This window comes from Aedes albopictus, chromosome 3 (genome assembly GCF_035046485.1).
Source record: "Aedes albopictus strain Foshan chromosome 3, AalbF5, whole genome shotgun sequence".
NCBI lineage: Eukaryota > Metazoa > Arthropoda > Insecta > Diptera > Culicidae > Aedes > Aedes albopictus.
In genome coordinates, this window is record NC_085138.1 from 96,552,544 (window position 1) to 96,569,972 (window position 17,429).

General features: G+C 36.6%; 1 protein-coding gene across 2 annotated transcripts in view; it reads right to left on the minus strand.

The window, feature by feature from the left end:
- LOC109425564 (putative mediator of RNA polymerase II transcription subunit 26) overlaps positions 1 to 17,429 on the minus strand; it is a 220,572-nt gene that overhangs the window by 89,942 nt on the left and 113,201 nt on the right. For both annotated transcript variants that reach the window (XM_062858415.1, XM_062858413.1), the window contains exon 2: positions 6,073 to 6,387. The gene's annotated coding sequence lies outside the window, so the exon portion shown is untranslated. The remainder of the gene's footprint in view (positions 1 to 6,072; positions 6,388 to 17,429) is intronic.

Here is a 17,429-nt window from a genome sequence, read left to right on the forward strand (position 1 = left end):
TGGGGGAAGTTCTGAAAGAACCCATGGAATTCTTCCAAAATAAACCTTTGAACAAACTGGATGGAATCAATGGAAGATTTTCCAACGAAATACCTGGAGAAGTTTCTGAATGAATTCCAAATTTATGATTTTCTCGAGTAGTTGATAAGGAAATTCATGGGAGGTTTCCTACTGGAATTCTACCAGAAATGGAATAATTGCGGAAGGTATCAATGCAAGTTTTTTTGATCTGATGTGATAGATTTATTTTTTTACAAAGTTAATTATAAATGACTTTAAATGAATTCCATAGAAGACTGGAAGAATTTTCATAACGAATTCTTGGGATTTCTAACGCAATCTATGCAGTATTTTCCATAGGAATCCATGGAGGAATTACTGACAAATTTGATTGAAGGGTTTCTAGGCAGCTAATCCTTAAAGATATTTTTGCAAGAATCACTATACGAATTCCAAAGAAAATTTTGGAACTCTGAAGAAATTATGGAAAATTATTCAATAAAATCCTTGGAAAAATATCGGGGAGAATCCTCTGACTAATAAACTTCTTCGAGATATTTCAAGAAAATCAAAAGATAAATTTATGATTTGAAATTTGTTTTTAAGAATCCCTGAAGGAGTTTCTGAAAGAATTTCTAGATAAATTTCTGATATATTTTTTGAAAGATTTTCTGAAGAAAAAAAATCCAACAAATACTGTGATTTCGGGTGAAATTGATCGACAAGAGGGCCATTCTTATTTGTTAAAAATACATGTTTTACAGCGAATTAGTTACACATTTCTGTATAAAAAGCAATTTTTTTTCGAAACTGCCTATCAGGCGAACTTTAAAGACACTTTCAAACTTTTGTTACCACAGCTACGGTACCAAGTGTAATGTATTTTCTAATGAATGTATCTAGCTGCCAAGTATTCGCTAAACCTGATTTCGTCATCAAAAGTTCTATAAATATGGAAATGTATGCATAAAATTGTACTTTTCCGGAAGTTATTACCGTAAAATGGGGTAACTTTGATAGTTTTTCAGCGAATTTTCTCAATATTTTTACATGAAACAGTATTTTCCCGAGTTCTATATTTTTAAAACAAGTACTGGGGTATCAGTTATCAATTGCAATTAAAAGATTCGATAATCTGAAATATTTTGGATAACTTTTAGTTTTTCATATAACCGAAAATCAGATTTTCATTTTGGGGTTACTTTGATAATGCCCTAAAAACACATCAAATCTCAAAAAATAATCACACATTGAAATCTTAGGAGTATGAACATGATGAGAGAAGGCTTGTGGAATATATCAGATAGAATTTTTATATCAAAACATTGATTTTTTTACTAAATTCTACATATAAAAATGAGTTTGTGGAATATTGAGTGCAAAACACAATAAATTTAGCTATGAAAAATCATTATCTTTGTAATAATAAATGCTTAACGGTACATCAACATATGATTACATGTTATTCATGGTTAGTTTTCATTTTTGGGTAGTTTTTTAATGTTTTATTAACAAATTTTTAACAACACATATTTATCTACATGAAGTTACAAGGGCATTGCATACTTTTAGGCGTTTATCAATGTATGGAGATTAATATCCCAATTTACAAAATTGTTTCCATTTCGTAAAAACACACTTCGTTAAGAGATTCAAGGCCAGATTTGGAATCTACTATGATGAATCTATCGAGAATAAGCATCCATTCATTGAAAAAATAGTTGTAACGAAGTCGTATAGCAGATTGTTTGAAGGGGTTGATAAATGACAGAAATATCAACAATTTTTATTTTTTGTCCGAAAAGTTGTACATAAACTAGATTTTAATGAAAATACGTCTAAGATGAACTTTCATATGTATAGAATTGATTTACGTTTATCTTTTTCTTAACTGGTTGGAGGAATCATAGTTATAAGATAAATTACACAATGCCTGCTGCACTATCAAAGATACCCGCATTATCAAAGATACCCCGTTTTACGATACATATTTAGTACGGAAATAGCATACTTTCAGGCGTTTTCTTAAGATCTGTTTAACTTCAATCTTAAATAATTAAAAATTTAGTAAACTTATAAAAAAAATTGTGAAGCTTTTCGCATTCCGGGGTGGTTAATTCAGGAGGAAAATATATTTTCAGCACCGACAAAAACATTTCAGTGACTGATCAATTTCACCCCGATTTTTTTTCTATTTCAAATGATATTTTTTGTACTAAAATAATATGCAGTTGAATTATTAGTCTCGTTAATTGATGAAAACCGATGCCGTACTTGTGTTAAAGCATTACATTTAACCATATCGATAAGTTTTCAAAAATTATTCGCTAAAAACAACGAAAAGTGATCAATTTTACCCGAAATCACGGTACCTAGTGGAATTAATGAAGGAATTCCTAGAATATTAAATTTGTTTTGGGGAACTGAAAAAAAATACTTACTGGTAGTTTTTGGGTGAAAACAGCGTGTAAGATTTCTGCTAGATTTGCTAGTATAAAAGTTTAAGCCCAAAGAAACATTTACTGGAAATAAAAATTGGATGAACTTAATCGTTTAAGAATTTTCAGAAAGAAACATTCACTAGACTTTCGGAAGCTTATTGATTTTGTTTTACTCATTGAAAAACTGAAATAGCTAAAACTAAAAAGCAAATTCTTAAAATCATCTAAAGAAATCTATTTTTTTGAGAATACGGAAGGACGTAAAACACATGACCAATCTTAGATACTGTAAATAATTAAATCTAATCGATAGCGTTCAAGAAAACAACAGCTTCATCCTGTTTCCTTCTAGCATTAGGCCTTTTCGGCGCCCCTCTGAAGCTGGCGCCCTTAGCGAGGGCCAACTTGGCCAACCCCAGCTATGGCTCTGGATCTAGGCCGTCTCAAAACTACATGAAATGTAGGTACAGGATCTACAAGCAAAACTAGTGTTCTAAGAATTATTAAGGCATTGTCCACTTAGAATCCGGACGGACAAAATCACGTATATCTCAGGGATGGAATAACAAACATAAAAGGTAAAGCCCTCAAAACAAAGATTATTTATTGTAGTTTCAGGGAAAAATTACATTAAAATTATTTATTTTTATTTCGAATACATTTTTTCACTTTTTCCGTGTTAACTTCCTCAAAAATCTGCACAAAGGTGGTACATTTTTGAATCAATCCCTTCGGCTTGTTAGTCCAACAACAGTCTATGCAATTTGCTGAGTCCCTTGATTAGTCTGATTAGGATTCCGAAGAAAAAAATCAAAAAGTTTTTCTAATTGCGAAATGAGAGCCAATTTGGTGAATAGAGTGAAGGCGAAATTTGAGTGTTTTTTCGTTGATAAATACTACCAATCCATGACGAAACCACTGGACGGCTCCGGCTGCCGTGACAGATCATCGAAATAGGTAAAACCTCTATAGATCCCTTGTGTGCGTTTATGAAAAGCGGCACGCGGTTATTGCGGCTGTCATCCTTGTATAAATTTGTTCTCATCATCTTGTTTTTAAAAAACGATGCCCAGAGTTCGTGCTTCTTGCCAAATCTTTGAATTCCAAGCAGATTAATCCATGAACCCTAGCTTCAATCTTCTGGGGACACTTCTTTATGCCATGATTAATAACATCTGTGCACAAAACACTTAATGGTTTTGGAGATATTAACATTTTTTGCGACTGCCGTACCTGACCACGCTAAATTTTCAACGTGTTTGTGCAAGATTTTTTTCCTTCTCTTGTCTTCAATCTAAAATAACTTTTCACTCGTTCCAAGAAAATCGATGAAATTTTCCCCGTTAAAAGAGGACTAGTGTAGGATAAGACTGCTGCAAAAGAATAAAGATTGTGATCATTGAGAGCGTCCCTAGAAAATATGCCATGCGTCCGGATTTCAAGTGGACAATGCTTTACTCTATACGACCCTTCTAACAAGCAAATGAAGCATCTCACAAACAGAGACTCACAGCAATTAAAAACTGACTTCTAATGGTTTCGGTTTGCAGTCACAGAAATAAGCGTTGGTTCTTTTATTTCATCGTCGACGTTTCGATCCTCGGGTTTGGATTTTCTTCAGGGCCTATGGTTTATTGACGGCTGGAACCACAGACCCTGAAGAAGATCTAAACCCGAGGATCGAAACGTCGGCGATGGAGGGTATTATCGACATTCTCTTCTTCGAATGAGTGTAATCAGTTTCGTACCTTTTAATTCCGCAATAATTGCTTATCGTTTGACAGATACGCGTATTTCGTACACATGTACACAATGTACACAATGTGTACATTTATAGGTATAGGTAGTTTTTTAGGTTACAATAGTAGCGGTAGGATTTTGGTATATAAGCGGGGTGAATGCGATGACTTCTTCAGTGGATAACTGACACTGAGGAAGATTACAAGCGGTAGTCAAAATACGCGTATCTGTCAAAGGATAAGCAATTAGGGCGGCATTAAAAGGTACGAAACTGATTACACTCATTCGAAGAGGGTATTCTGCTTAGAGGGTTCGAAAAGTCGGTACAAGATTCGTCTTTACAAAACATGAACACTCGGAATAATCACCAAGGAGTATTTTCAATTATTTTTATCGCTTTTATTTACACCAATACTTAAACATCTGTATAATGTTTGTTATATCAACGAACAGTAAAAAATTTGGACGACATTACTTCGCTTAGATCATCAAATTTTCCTATACATATTTGTGAGAGACCTTTTCCCTAACACATGATAGAATGTGAGTTTATGTAGTCAATAGAGATTCTACACAGGCAAAAAATGTGATTACAGTTCATCAACAGCTCATAGCACTCAAGGCCTGACTTCAATCAAGATGTCCCGTGTATTCAGGAATCTAGTCGAGGAATTCACTTACTTCAGTTCGATGTAGTATTGGTTTGTGGAGCTAACCATTGCTTTCCACGTGCATAAAACTCTCCTTGTTGTCCGTGTATGGTTATCTGAAGTCAAGGCATGGCTTCGCTTAGGTCATCATTTTTTTTATAGGAATATTTGTGCGAGATCTTCTCATTGACACATAATAGAATATGAGTTTATGTAGTGCACAGAGTTTCCATGTAGGTAAAACATGTGATTACAGTTTATCTGAAGCTCAATGAACTCAAGGCCTGACTTCAGGCAGGCCATCCCGCGTACTCAGGAATCTAGTCGAGGCTTTTACTTGCTCCTGTTCGATGTAGTATTGGTTTCTGGAGCTAACCGTTATTTTCCGCATGCAAATACGTCTGATTGTAGTCCATCTACGGTTCTCTGTAGTCAAGGCATGACCCAATCAGATCGTCCAAAATTTTTACTGTTTGTTGATATAACAAACATTATACAGATGTTTAGGCCTTTTTTATGCCCGACTTGACCCAGTGACCCACCGGCCTTACTCCGTTCAGAGTTCCAAAAAAAAATTGATCCCGTATATTTCCAAAACAATAGAGTTGTGCGAGTTTGTGTTGAAAATTTGGTCAAATTCTGTCGTTAAATCAATGTTGTTCGGCTATATGAACATGAATCATAAAAAAATGAGACAAGACAATTTACGAGACATCATAAGAACCTATAGAAACCGTACTATGGCTTGTTTTTGAATGAATAATTCAATTTTTAAAAAAATATAACAGCCAAAGTGCATGAACCTGAACGTTTCAGGTAATAAAAATCACACCCTAGAAGTTAAGCGGGCTCATAAACCAAATCATAGCACAATAATCAACAACACTGCATTAGCAGTGATAAAGCTAGCAACATTCGGAAAAATTGACAAAGTAAAACTCGAAGAAAAAACAGTGAAAGGAGCACAATTAAAAACAGTCAATTGATCATTGCAAATTGATGTTTAAAATGTATTCTTGATGGTAGATGAGTGAAACAAATATACACATTTAGAACTCATGTTCAAATCAGCAGCAGATCGGTGACACTGGATCGAGATTTTTCGAAATATAAACTTTTCAAAAAGGGCAACCATAACCTGTATAGTTACTATATGGTTCTTATATTCCGTGAGTTCTAGTGAATTGTTCATCATACATTTTTCTTAGAGTAGTCGACAGAAGTGGTGGTTCATTACTTACCAAGTGTGGAAGGTGGGTCACTCGCTCGGTTTGTGGTAACTCGATTCATCAAAATGTGAAGCGACAGGTTGTGGGGGATGTGCGAAAGGCGTTAATGGTTGTCTCCGTCCAGCGGGATCACCTTCTGCAGCAAGCTTCCAGGTTTCGTGTACGTCTCGGTTCGTTGATCTGCGTCTCGAACTGTTTTTTTTTCTGTTCGTCGGAGACGCACTATCTATCGCACTAATTGGGCAACTGGAGAATAAGCATCACCATTCATTGGTAGCAGCAACAGCAGGGATGCTCATCGTTCCATGGGAAATGGTGGTTAATGTACTGGAAAGCGAGGAGAGAAAAAAGTCGAATTTGAAATGGATGGAACAATTTGAAATTCAATCAGAATTTTTTGGTAAATTTTGCGCATTTCGTTGAAGAAGGTGAAGGTCGATGACTCCAAAGATGCCCCTTCGGTACCGCCAACCATATCGTATCAAGATTCGCTACAATGGGCGTCAGTCATCATCAAGTGTAAATTGCTTTTCGCATGGCGACCACACACAAACCCGTCCTGTGTGATAATTTCAATAAATATAAAATCCGTTTGTTTAAGCACTAGGGTGATCCATGCATACATAGAATCCCAATCCATTCATAGGATCTAATTCCTCAAAGAATTGCTCTAGGAATCATAACAAAATAAAAATTACTATAAAAAGATTTACGAAGAAATTTATCCAGGACATTTCTACAAAATTATACTAGAAATATGGTGATAGGGCTTTTAAAAAATCGAAGTCGAAATTCTTAGAACTTAAAAGTATTTTTTTGAAATTTAAGAAAGGAAATTCTTGAAATTACCAATAGGGAATTCTTGAAATTCTTAAAATCCTTAAAGGCAAATTTTAAGAGTTTCCAAAAAGGCTATTCTTGGAATTATCAAATTTCACTAACTATTTTGAAATTATCAATGGATAACCTTCGAATCTCTCAACTTGAAACAAACTGTGACTTTAGGGTTTCAAGAGCATATTTTTGGAATTTCTTAAGAGGATTTTTTTGTTTTCCCGAAAGAAATCTTTCCAACTACAAAAGAGATAACGAACAGAGATGTCTGAGAATTTCTGTGAGACTTTTTGACTTCTGAAATGATGTTCTTGAAATTATCAAGACAAATTTCTTGGAATTCCCAAATTTTTGGAATTCCCTAGAAGAAATTCTTTCCCACTTTGAACTAATTCGATTTCCAATTTCTGACAGTAGCTTTTGGAAGTCCAAACAACAAATTCAGGGAATCTTATTTGGAATTTCAAAGACTATTCTTTTTAATATTATTCAAATCAATACAGTGGGTCACCCTACTAGGACACCCACTCGTCCAGCAAACACTCCATCGATTGTTTGGGCGCTCTCAAGTGCGTGACACACTTGTGTCGCGACTCCGAGAGTCGTTTTTTGCTATTAGCATCAGCCGAAGAAACACACAATGAGCTTTATTTGAAATTCCTCATAATGATTGATCACACTTCGATAGATACCTAGATGTGCCAATCGGATGGCGATGGCGCGAAATGGTGACGCGAAGGTGTTACCTTCGGGCTCAGTCGCGCAAATAATTGTCAGTCGGGGTGTTGATACGCGCAGATACAAACTGAAGCTTCTCATTCAGGTCGATTTACACCTTTTTTACTGCGCGGTAGGTAGGATTCTTTTGCATTCCGCGTCATCGACGACGAAGTCTGAGACAAGTCTCATCAGCATCCATTTACCCCACGTCTCCACTAGACAGAAATGTCTTGCCATTTTGCTGCCAGAAAGAGAAAACGTAACAGAAATGATCAACACCGCTGCTTTCCATGCAAACAGCGAGAGAACATTTCTGTCATGACACATCTGTCCAGCAAAATGGCAAGACATTTCTGTCTAGTGGAGACGTCGGGTTAAGACTAATTATATTCTGTCACAATTGCGGGCGCCGCCACCGCGCCACACAGCTTCAATGCCTACAGGTGTCGTCGCCGTCGTGGCAACTCCGGGGCGACTGGGTGGAGTAAATTTGCATATTTGAAACAGAGCCATTGAACTAGATAGCTATCTTGATGATGGTTTGATGAGTGGGTGGATTCTTGGCTGGAGAGTTCTCTGGAGTTCTTGCATGAAGGTGTTGTGAAGAAAGAATCTTATTGTAATGCATTGTAAGCGTTTAACAATTTGAGAGTGTTGTGCTACTTGAAAGGTGGAAATATTGAATATAGTGACACATGTTTCATAAGTTTGTTTGTGGAATAACCCACTCTATAAAAACTTTTCCTAGAAATTCTGAAGAGAAAATGTTCAATATTTTTGGAAATACTGTTAGCGTTAGCGAAGTTATGGAAAACTTCGTAGATTTCCTACATTCTATTTTTCTTTTGGTAATGTTATTCAGACTTTTTCTTAACCCTCTAATACCTAAATTATTGTTTTTGATCTAAAATCGTTTTAGTTATGTTTCGAAAAATGATTTTTTTTCTGTTTTAACTTTTTTGATATCCCTACATTTTTCTATTCCTGACGATTTTTAAGTTGGAAATATGTTTATATTTTTTAATTGTTGTTCAAATATTTTTATTTTTATTTTTTTTTCATGGACTATTTCATTTTCCGTGTAACTTAAAGGAAAGTAATTTAAGCTCTTTTTCTTTTCGATTACAAGAGAGTTCGTGGGGCAACTCTCTCGAGATCCTTCAAGGGATTGCTCCTGGGATTTTTTCAGGGATTCCTTCCGGAACACCTTCAAAGATTATTCAAAGATTCTTTCCGAGATTCCCTCAGAGATTTCTCCCAAGATTCTTTCGAAAATTCCTTCAGAGATTGCTCCAGGATTTTTTCAAAGATCTCTCCTATGATGCTTTCGGGGATTCATCAAGGATTTTAAAAGGGGCTCCATTTGAAATTAATAAATAATGTTTAGGAACCACACTGAAATTCTTTTGGAGATTTCTGCCTGGGTTTTCTCTTGGAATTTCCTTCATTGAGTCCGTCCGGGATTCTTCAAAGATTCCCTCGGGATTCTATAAGGGACTTCTCCCGAAATTTCTTCATTTATTTCTTCGTTGATTTCTCACGGGATTCATTCCGGTATTCTTCTTAAGATTTGTTCAAGGATTCTTTCGGGGAATTTTGCTTTATTATTTCAGAGGCTTGTTCAGAAATTTCACCAACGATTTCCTCATTGATAATTCCCGGATTTCCTGTAAGGATTTCTCGTAGAAATATTTCAGGACATTTCAACGATTTTATTTTTTCCGGAAATCTACGATTCCACCAGTGATTCCTTCAGGGATACTGCTCAGGATTCTTCTCCGAATTTATCCTGCGATTCCTTCCGGAATTCTGTCAGAGGTTACTTCCATGGATTGTCCCTGTCCTAGCGACATCTGCAATGGCGATGGATTCTCTCCAAAACTTTTAGTCCATTTTTTTTTTGCTTTCGCAAATTTCTTAGACATTTTCTTTGAATACTTCTTTGGATATTGGTTTGGCATTTTTTTGCAATTCTTTTAAAAGTCGGCCATTCCTTCTGTAATTCGTTTCAGAAACTTCAATTGGGACTTCCTGATTTTTCACAGCAGTTTTCTTAGGAATAGGTACTAGCAACCTGTAGCAATATTTCCGGAGGATAATGTTGAAAATTTTAAGACTTTCTTACTGGAACACCTTCAAGATTTTCTTCAGCTAGTTATCCAAGAATTTCAGTAAGGATTATCCAGGATTTTTGCTCGAAAATTTTTACCAGCTATTCTTGCAGGAAATAATATGCATTTTTTTATAAGTTTTCGCAAAAGTTTCCATCAACTGGTTTTCCCGAAAATTTTCTGGAAATGATCTAGGGGTTTCTCTGGACAAATATATGGTGGATCATTCTGATAATTCTGGATAGGGAGATTCTTATCGAAGCTCTTCTAAGAGATTTTGAAGGATTACTACAGGGATGCTTAAGAAATAGTTGTAAAGGAATTTTGGAAAAAAAAAACCTGGTAAAGTTTAGAAGAACACAATAAAGGTACCAATCATATTCTTCCGTATGGCTTTACGTTCCCACTTGAACTTGGCCTGCCTCTCTCCAACTTAGTGTTCTTTGAGCACTTCCACAGTTATTAATTGGAGGGCTTTCTTTGCCAGCCATTGCATGAATTTATATCTTGTGAGGCAAGCACAATGATACACTATGCCCAGGGAGTCGAGAAAATTTTCCCGACTGGAACGGGAATCGAACCCGCCGTCTCCGGATTGGCGATCCATAGCCTTAACCACTAGACTAACTGGAGTACCAATCATATCTGTAATGTCAATTGTTGCAGAACTACATCAGAGAAATATATTGAGCAAAGGTGTAACACCTGGGGCCCGTTGCGGGTTCAAAGTAGTGGGTCCCCATGCAAATTTGCATATTTTACAATGATAAACACGTAACTCTCGAGTGATCACGCTGATGTACTTTGTACAACACGTTAAAAAACCTCGCTTTTTGTGTGCTTCTGGCGGTGGTGTCTGACGGAAGGTTAAACATTATTTTCTGTGTTCCTTTATGCATTTCTTCGAGGATTTCTGCAAGAATACATATACCCGGAATTCCTTCAATAAGCGTCAGATATTTTTCTAAGAATTATGTCAAAACATTCTTTAATAATTTATTAAGGAATTCCGCCAAGTAATCCTTTAAAAACTTTTTCAAAGATTCTAACTTTTTTAATTAAGAAATCTTCTTTGAAGAATAATTTCTTCATGAATCTTTTAAGTGATTGATACAAGAATGTCATTCAATATTTCTTCAAGCACTCCTTCAGGAATTCTTACAGTGTTGTCTCCCAGTATGTTTCCAAAAATACTTCAGAGTACTTCAAAAGAGTCTAGCAAAGGCTCCATCATGTATTTCTCGAAATATTTGTTCAGGAAGTCTACCAAGGATTCTATCAATAGAATTTCTGAGAATTCTTCTAGAAGATCAAAGAATTCTTAAGAAATTCTAGAAATAATTACAGAAAAAAACTCCAGGGATTCCTTCCAATGATATTCGTCCATAAAAAATACATTGCTATTTCGCCAGTGGTAAACCTTCTAGAATTTCTTAAACATTCCTCCATGCTTTTTTTCTCAGAAGATCGTCCAAATACTCCTTTAATGATTTTTTCCACGGAAGTAAACTGCAAAGTTTCATCAACGATTTCTCAATTATTTCTTCACATAACTAACTCATGAAGGAAAAGAAATGAAACCTCACATACCACTGTCAGAGACTTCTCCAAGGATTTGGATCTTGATAATTTCTCAAGCATTCATCATTTATCTCAGCGTTCTTTTGAAGAATTATGAAAAAATCCCAGCAATTCCTTCAGAAATTCCTCCAAAGATTTTTTCAAGAATTACTGCAACGATTTTATCGAAACATTTCGGCAAGGAGTTTCTTTATGGTTTTACTATGAGATTCATCCTTGAATTTTTCTAAGAAATTTCCGAAGTACCCATTGGAGAATAATTCAAAAATTCCTCAAAGGATTTCTACAGAAGTTCCTCTGAGAAAATCTATAAAAATTCTTTGGAAAAATCCATCTGGAATTTCTCTAAATAATTCTTCATTATCAATCAACTCTAGGAGTTTCCCCAAGGTTTCCTTCAGGAATTTATGCTAGCATTCCTCTAGGAACTTTTCTAAAAATAATCTATGATAAGATAAGACTGTAAGGCATCTTCAAAAAAATATCGAGGAGCCTTTAAAAAAAATCATTCTAACTTCTCATCAGCACCTCAGTCAAGAATTTCTCCAGGATTTACTTGAGAAATTCGTCCAAAAATCCTTAAAGAAATTTCTTTGAGGGCTCCTGGCAGGGTCACCGTGATCTTAGTAATCTTATGATCCCAAATTCATACCTTTTTACAGTATCATTCGTGCTCACTTTCCAGAAAAATACAAAAATAAGAAACAAAACAAAAAGCGCTTTATTTCTTTGTTTTGAGCGGGATTGGGAGAGTATATGCATGAATAGTAAAGGAGCAGATACCATATCTTTAAAAATCAAATAATTTCTTCAAAAGATTCTCCACGGATTCGTTCAGGAATTCCTCATAAAACTTTCTCCACTCCACTTTCTTCAGGAATTCTTTAAGAATACCTACAAGCATCATTCATATGATTAATGCAAGGCTAGGATTTCATTGAGGATGTTCATTGGGAAATCTTCAGGAATCGTTTCAGGAATAGCTATGGGATTTTTCCAAGGATTTCTTAAGTATTTCTTCTTCCTGCGGAGGTTTCATCAGTCGGATAAAGTATTCCTAGTCTAATTTATTTAATAATGTGTCTACCTTTTTTATCTGTATTAACGAGATTTTTAGCCCTAGGCTAGTTCATCTCGGGACCACGCTTCACTTCCCTTCCAAAGGAAGAACTCACATTTTGCTAGTTTGTCGGGAGTGGGATTCGATCCCAAGTCCTCGGCGTGATAGCCAAGTGTTCTAATCATCACATCAGATCCGCTCCAACACCCCCCCCCCCCCTTTATGCTACCAAAGCTTTCTTGTAGGATTTTTCCAGGGATCGTATAAGGAATTCTACCAAGGTTTTATTCAAAATTCTAAAGAAATTCATTCAAAGATGCCTTTATAAATTCCTTCAGAAATTTTTCGAAATATTTCTTAAGTAGTTCGTCCAATAAATCCTCTTGCGATTTCTTCAAAGATTCGCTCAGAATCTATTCATGTATTTTCTTAGAATTTCTAGAAATGATTTTATCAAGCAGTTCTCCAAGTATTCCATTAGAAATTTTATACATGATTTCCCTAGGTATTTGACAAATAATATTATACAAGAAATCCTTCTTCATGTATTTCTATAATTACCCCTGCAGGATTTTTGCAAAGATTCTTACACACATTCCCCTTTTTTGTTTTATTAACGTGTATTTTAACATATAGCTAATTCAACGCTAACACATTCCTCTAAGAAATTCAATAATAATTCCTCCAGAGGATCCTCAGAGTGGTTTTACCAGAAATGCTTTTGAAATTCTTCCAATAAACCTGGGTAACAAGTTAATGCTGCAACAAAACATTGATTAGAGTGATTTCGTGATTTATCTGGGGGTTATTTTTGGAAAAATTGAACATATTTCAATTTTGTACATTATATTGAATTCACTATATCGAGGGAAGGCTTTATCGGGTGCACGTTATATCAAAGATTACCTGTACTTCCAAGGAATTCATCCGGTTTTTTTCTATTGTTACTAGGGCCGCACCAAGGGGGGGGGGGGTCAGGCTCCAGGCGCCCACATTTTACGGGCCTCCACAAAACCCTTTTTGTTTGCTACACACATTAACCTTATTTTTCATATTGCTCAAACATTGTTAAGAAACGTTTCATTTGTACCACCGAGCGTCCTCCACAACCGCGCTGGCCCCGGGCCCCACAATATTTAATCCGGGCCTGATTATTAAAGGGTATCCACGATGATATTGGCACACAGAAAATATTGTATAACTTTTGATTGCGTTCGCCAAAATAGCTAATTTTTCGATGTGTAGCTCATACCATAAAATTTTCTTTAAAATCGGTTGAGTATTGGCGGAGATATCGTTGAAACAAGGGAATTGCCACTTGAGAATCTTGTGCAAACATTTTGGAAAATGTCACTTTTTTGCCGTTTCAACTCTAGCGCCAAAAATACCGAACCGATTTCTATGAAAATTTTTATGTACGTAAAGTATGTATGTAGAAGTAATTTGTCAGAATTTCATTCACTTTGATCATACCGCTGAAAAGTTATAGCCATATATGCACAGAAAAAATATGTAATTAAAATTCAGCGAGAAATCATGCACATAAAGGGAATGCTAGAGTTAGTGCACTTTTACATGAGAGATGATGTCAAATTACATTACCTTAGTGTAAATTTTCGCCAACCATCGCGTAAACCATCATGGACACCAACCGGTTACGCGACTATTAGCGGAGATTTACACGAACGTAACGTAATTTTACATGATATCTCATGTAAATATGCACTAACTGTAGCATTCCCTTTATGTGCATGATTTTTCGCCGAATTTTACATGAATATTTTTTTCTGTGTGTCGCACTATGTCACAATAAGTAGATGTGGTTTTTGGTATAGTGAAATTCAACCTGTTCTTACTTTGAAAGTACTCAACAAAAATGGCTGAAATTTTCACTGTTAACAGTTTAACACAACAATTTTACACTGTCAAAGTTTTATTAAAATCGGGACAGTGTTACCAGTTCTACAGTCAAAATAGTGCACGCGGAACTAAAAATGGTCAAAAAGTACCTAAAATTTACCTTGAAGCGATTTGAGCTTTGGATATTTACTAGAAAAAGTACTGGACCGGTTTCGATCAAATTTTTACCACTTAATTGATACTATGTTAAGAGTATCGAGTGAAATTTTCTAACGTTTTGATGAGGTAACAAAAAAGTTATAGCCTAAGAATTTTTTTTTAAATGGGTGCCCAAATTTTCTAAAATCTCATTTTATGATATCGACAATATCTGCGCCAATACTCAACCGATTTTAATGAAAATTTTATGGTATTAGCTACGCATAATATACTATTCATTAGCATTAGCATTAGCATTAGCATTAAGCAAGTCGCACAAATTCGTAGGTGGTACAGCCCTGGATCGCTGTTATGAGGGTTGCATCTTTCCTGTCCGTTATCAAAGCACAAAGATTTGGGACTAATCTCTGACTCTTAGACAAGATAGACGCAATCCTCCAACGGTCGAGTGCTGTCCTGGCCACGTCCTTGCGACAGCTGAGGGATGGGAAAGGAAGATTAGTTGGACACCTATGAAAGTACATAGAGACCTCTACATTCTTTCAGGCCTAGGCGTCACGGGAATTTGGATGTTAGTGGAAGGGTAAAGTTCAAAGGAAACGTTTGGTCAACGTTCAGGTGCACGCAATATTTTTGGTTGATGTCTGGTTCCTTTCCTAATTCCTTGTTGGGTGTTCGATTCCAAATCTGAAATAAAAAGTAAAATTATAGATTTTTAAATGGTGATAGGCTCACAACAGTAACATAATTACAAATTACCTGAATCCTCCTGAAAGAGATGGTTTATTAACAATGAAAAACATAACATGTAAAAGAAAAAAAAAGTAGAGCAAATTGTGATCTTGGATTTTTTCTGCATTTAAATTAACAAAGCTAAAAAATACAAGATCAAAATTTGTTATGGTAGATCTTACGCCGTAACGCACCATTATAAGGTGATCTACCCACGTTACGGGACTAGCTACGCATAATATACTATTCATGGTCAAAAAATTAGCTATTTTGGCGAACGCAATCAAAAGTTATACAATATTTTCTGTGTGCTAATTTCATCGTGGACACCCTTTACCTTTAAAGATTTCTTAAGCAATAACACCAATTTCTTCCGAATTTCCTTTATGAAACTTTAATGAAATTTTTCTACCGATTTTATCGAGCATTTGTTCCAAGTGAGAAACTCCAAGAACTTTTCCTTGGATATCTTTCGCTTTTCATCTAGGAATTACTGCAAGGACTTTTTTTTACAAATTCTTAGAAGATTTTCTTCGACAGTTCTTCCAGCGATTGTTTCGGGAACTCCAACAAGCGTATCAGTAATATTCCCAAGAATTCCATAAAGAGTTTTGTAAAGATTTCCACAAATGATTCCTTTGCAGATACCCAACAATGGGATCCCTGTTAGCAATTTCCTAGAGGAAGAAGAAGATTCATCCTGGAATTTTAAGAATTCATATGTATTAAAATATGATCAAATCGTCCTTTGGAACCCATCAATTGGCCACACTGTAATTCGTGTTAAAATCAGTTCGCGTTCGCAAGACCTTCTTGAGGGCCGCAGTTTAGTGATCACTGGTCTAGGGTGCGATCCCCAATCTATAAACCTACCCGTTGTACGTTGTCGTTGCGAAATGTGTTACATTTATTTTCAACCCTGAGCTCGAAAACCATAATGCCTTAAAATGGAACAATTGGTTGCGAATTACATGGCTGAGGGCCGACAAACGCAAAAATTGCCAATTCATTTCACTTCTGTTTTTCATTAACAGGAGCTTTGTAGGTATGCCATTTCGATTCGTTCCGACTGGCTGTGGCGAGAAAGTGCCATGAGTTAAGAGTTTTTTTTGAGTCATTCTCGTGTCAGCCTCCAGCTGATTATCGATCTACTTTTGCTCGGATTCCATGTTTTCACTTCGTTTTCTGATGATGACTTTTCGAACGCTGCTGGTCTGATCTGAGCTGAGTGAATGTGTTTCTCGCTCTCGATCCGGATGGGAAAGCATATAATTATGAGCAATGTTGACGACGACGACGACGATTTGTGGTGATTGTCGCATGTGTAGATGTCGTCGTTGCTGTAGTGGCTGAGACACTATCATTGTCAAGAAACAGGTGACTGTTGATCGGAACGTCACGACCTGGCTCCACGATCGACGACGTTCTGCTTGCCCCCGGGCGGTCGTTGCTGAAACAACGACCGAGCGAACGAACGGGTTCGACACGCTTATTGACAATCTGGAGCGGGACGTTTAGCGGGTAATTTTTCACGGTAGCACTTGTGTGTGATGGAAATGTGGCTCCTATCTGCATGCGACCTGAGAAGCAGAACCGAGAGTGTGAAATCTGTGTGTCTTTGACGGTTGTAAAACAAAAGACATCCAGCGCGAAATTGGGTTATTGGGATGAAAGCGTTTAGGAGAGCTGAGTGCATGGTGTATCCAATTAGTTGGCGCACATCAGCTTTCGATGGATGTACCATGGTTTAGAAGGCAAATTTGTTGGGGAATGCTCCACATAGATTTTGTTCATATTGCTTGAAAAATTAACTCACTGGGCCACTGTGCATTTCACACAACTTCGAACTTGAACTGGCATTGTTCGCTCAACATCAAAAACCAGGTCAAGATCTTCCGCCCAATCTGTCACGTTGGATCTCTCCGCATACGTGAACCGGGTTCATTACCGGCGAAGATCTTCAAAAATCGCCTTCGTGTCCACTGCTGTGTGACCGACGATCATGATCTTATCATGATGAAGAGTTGGCGCCAGCACCGTATCTCCAGCACATTACTGCTGCTGTTGACCCCAGGCCCAACATTGCCGCAGCAAAACAAAACGTTCGCTTGTTTGTACCACACTCGTTAACTATAGCATCATCTGTCGAACTGTTCTGCCTGCCTATACCGAACCACTTGGTTTGCGTACCAGATCAGCAAGCAGCGAACATCAATCTCCGCCGGCGGCGCGGCGGCAAGATCTTGACATCTATAAATTTCAACCACGCATCCATGCATCGACAAGCACGTGCTTCACGATGGAGTGAGATC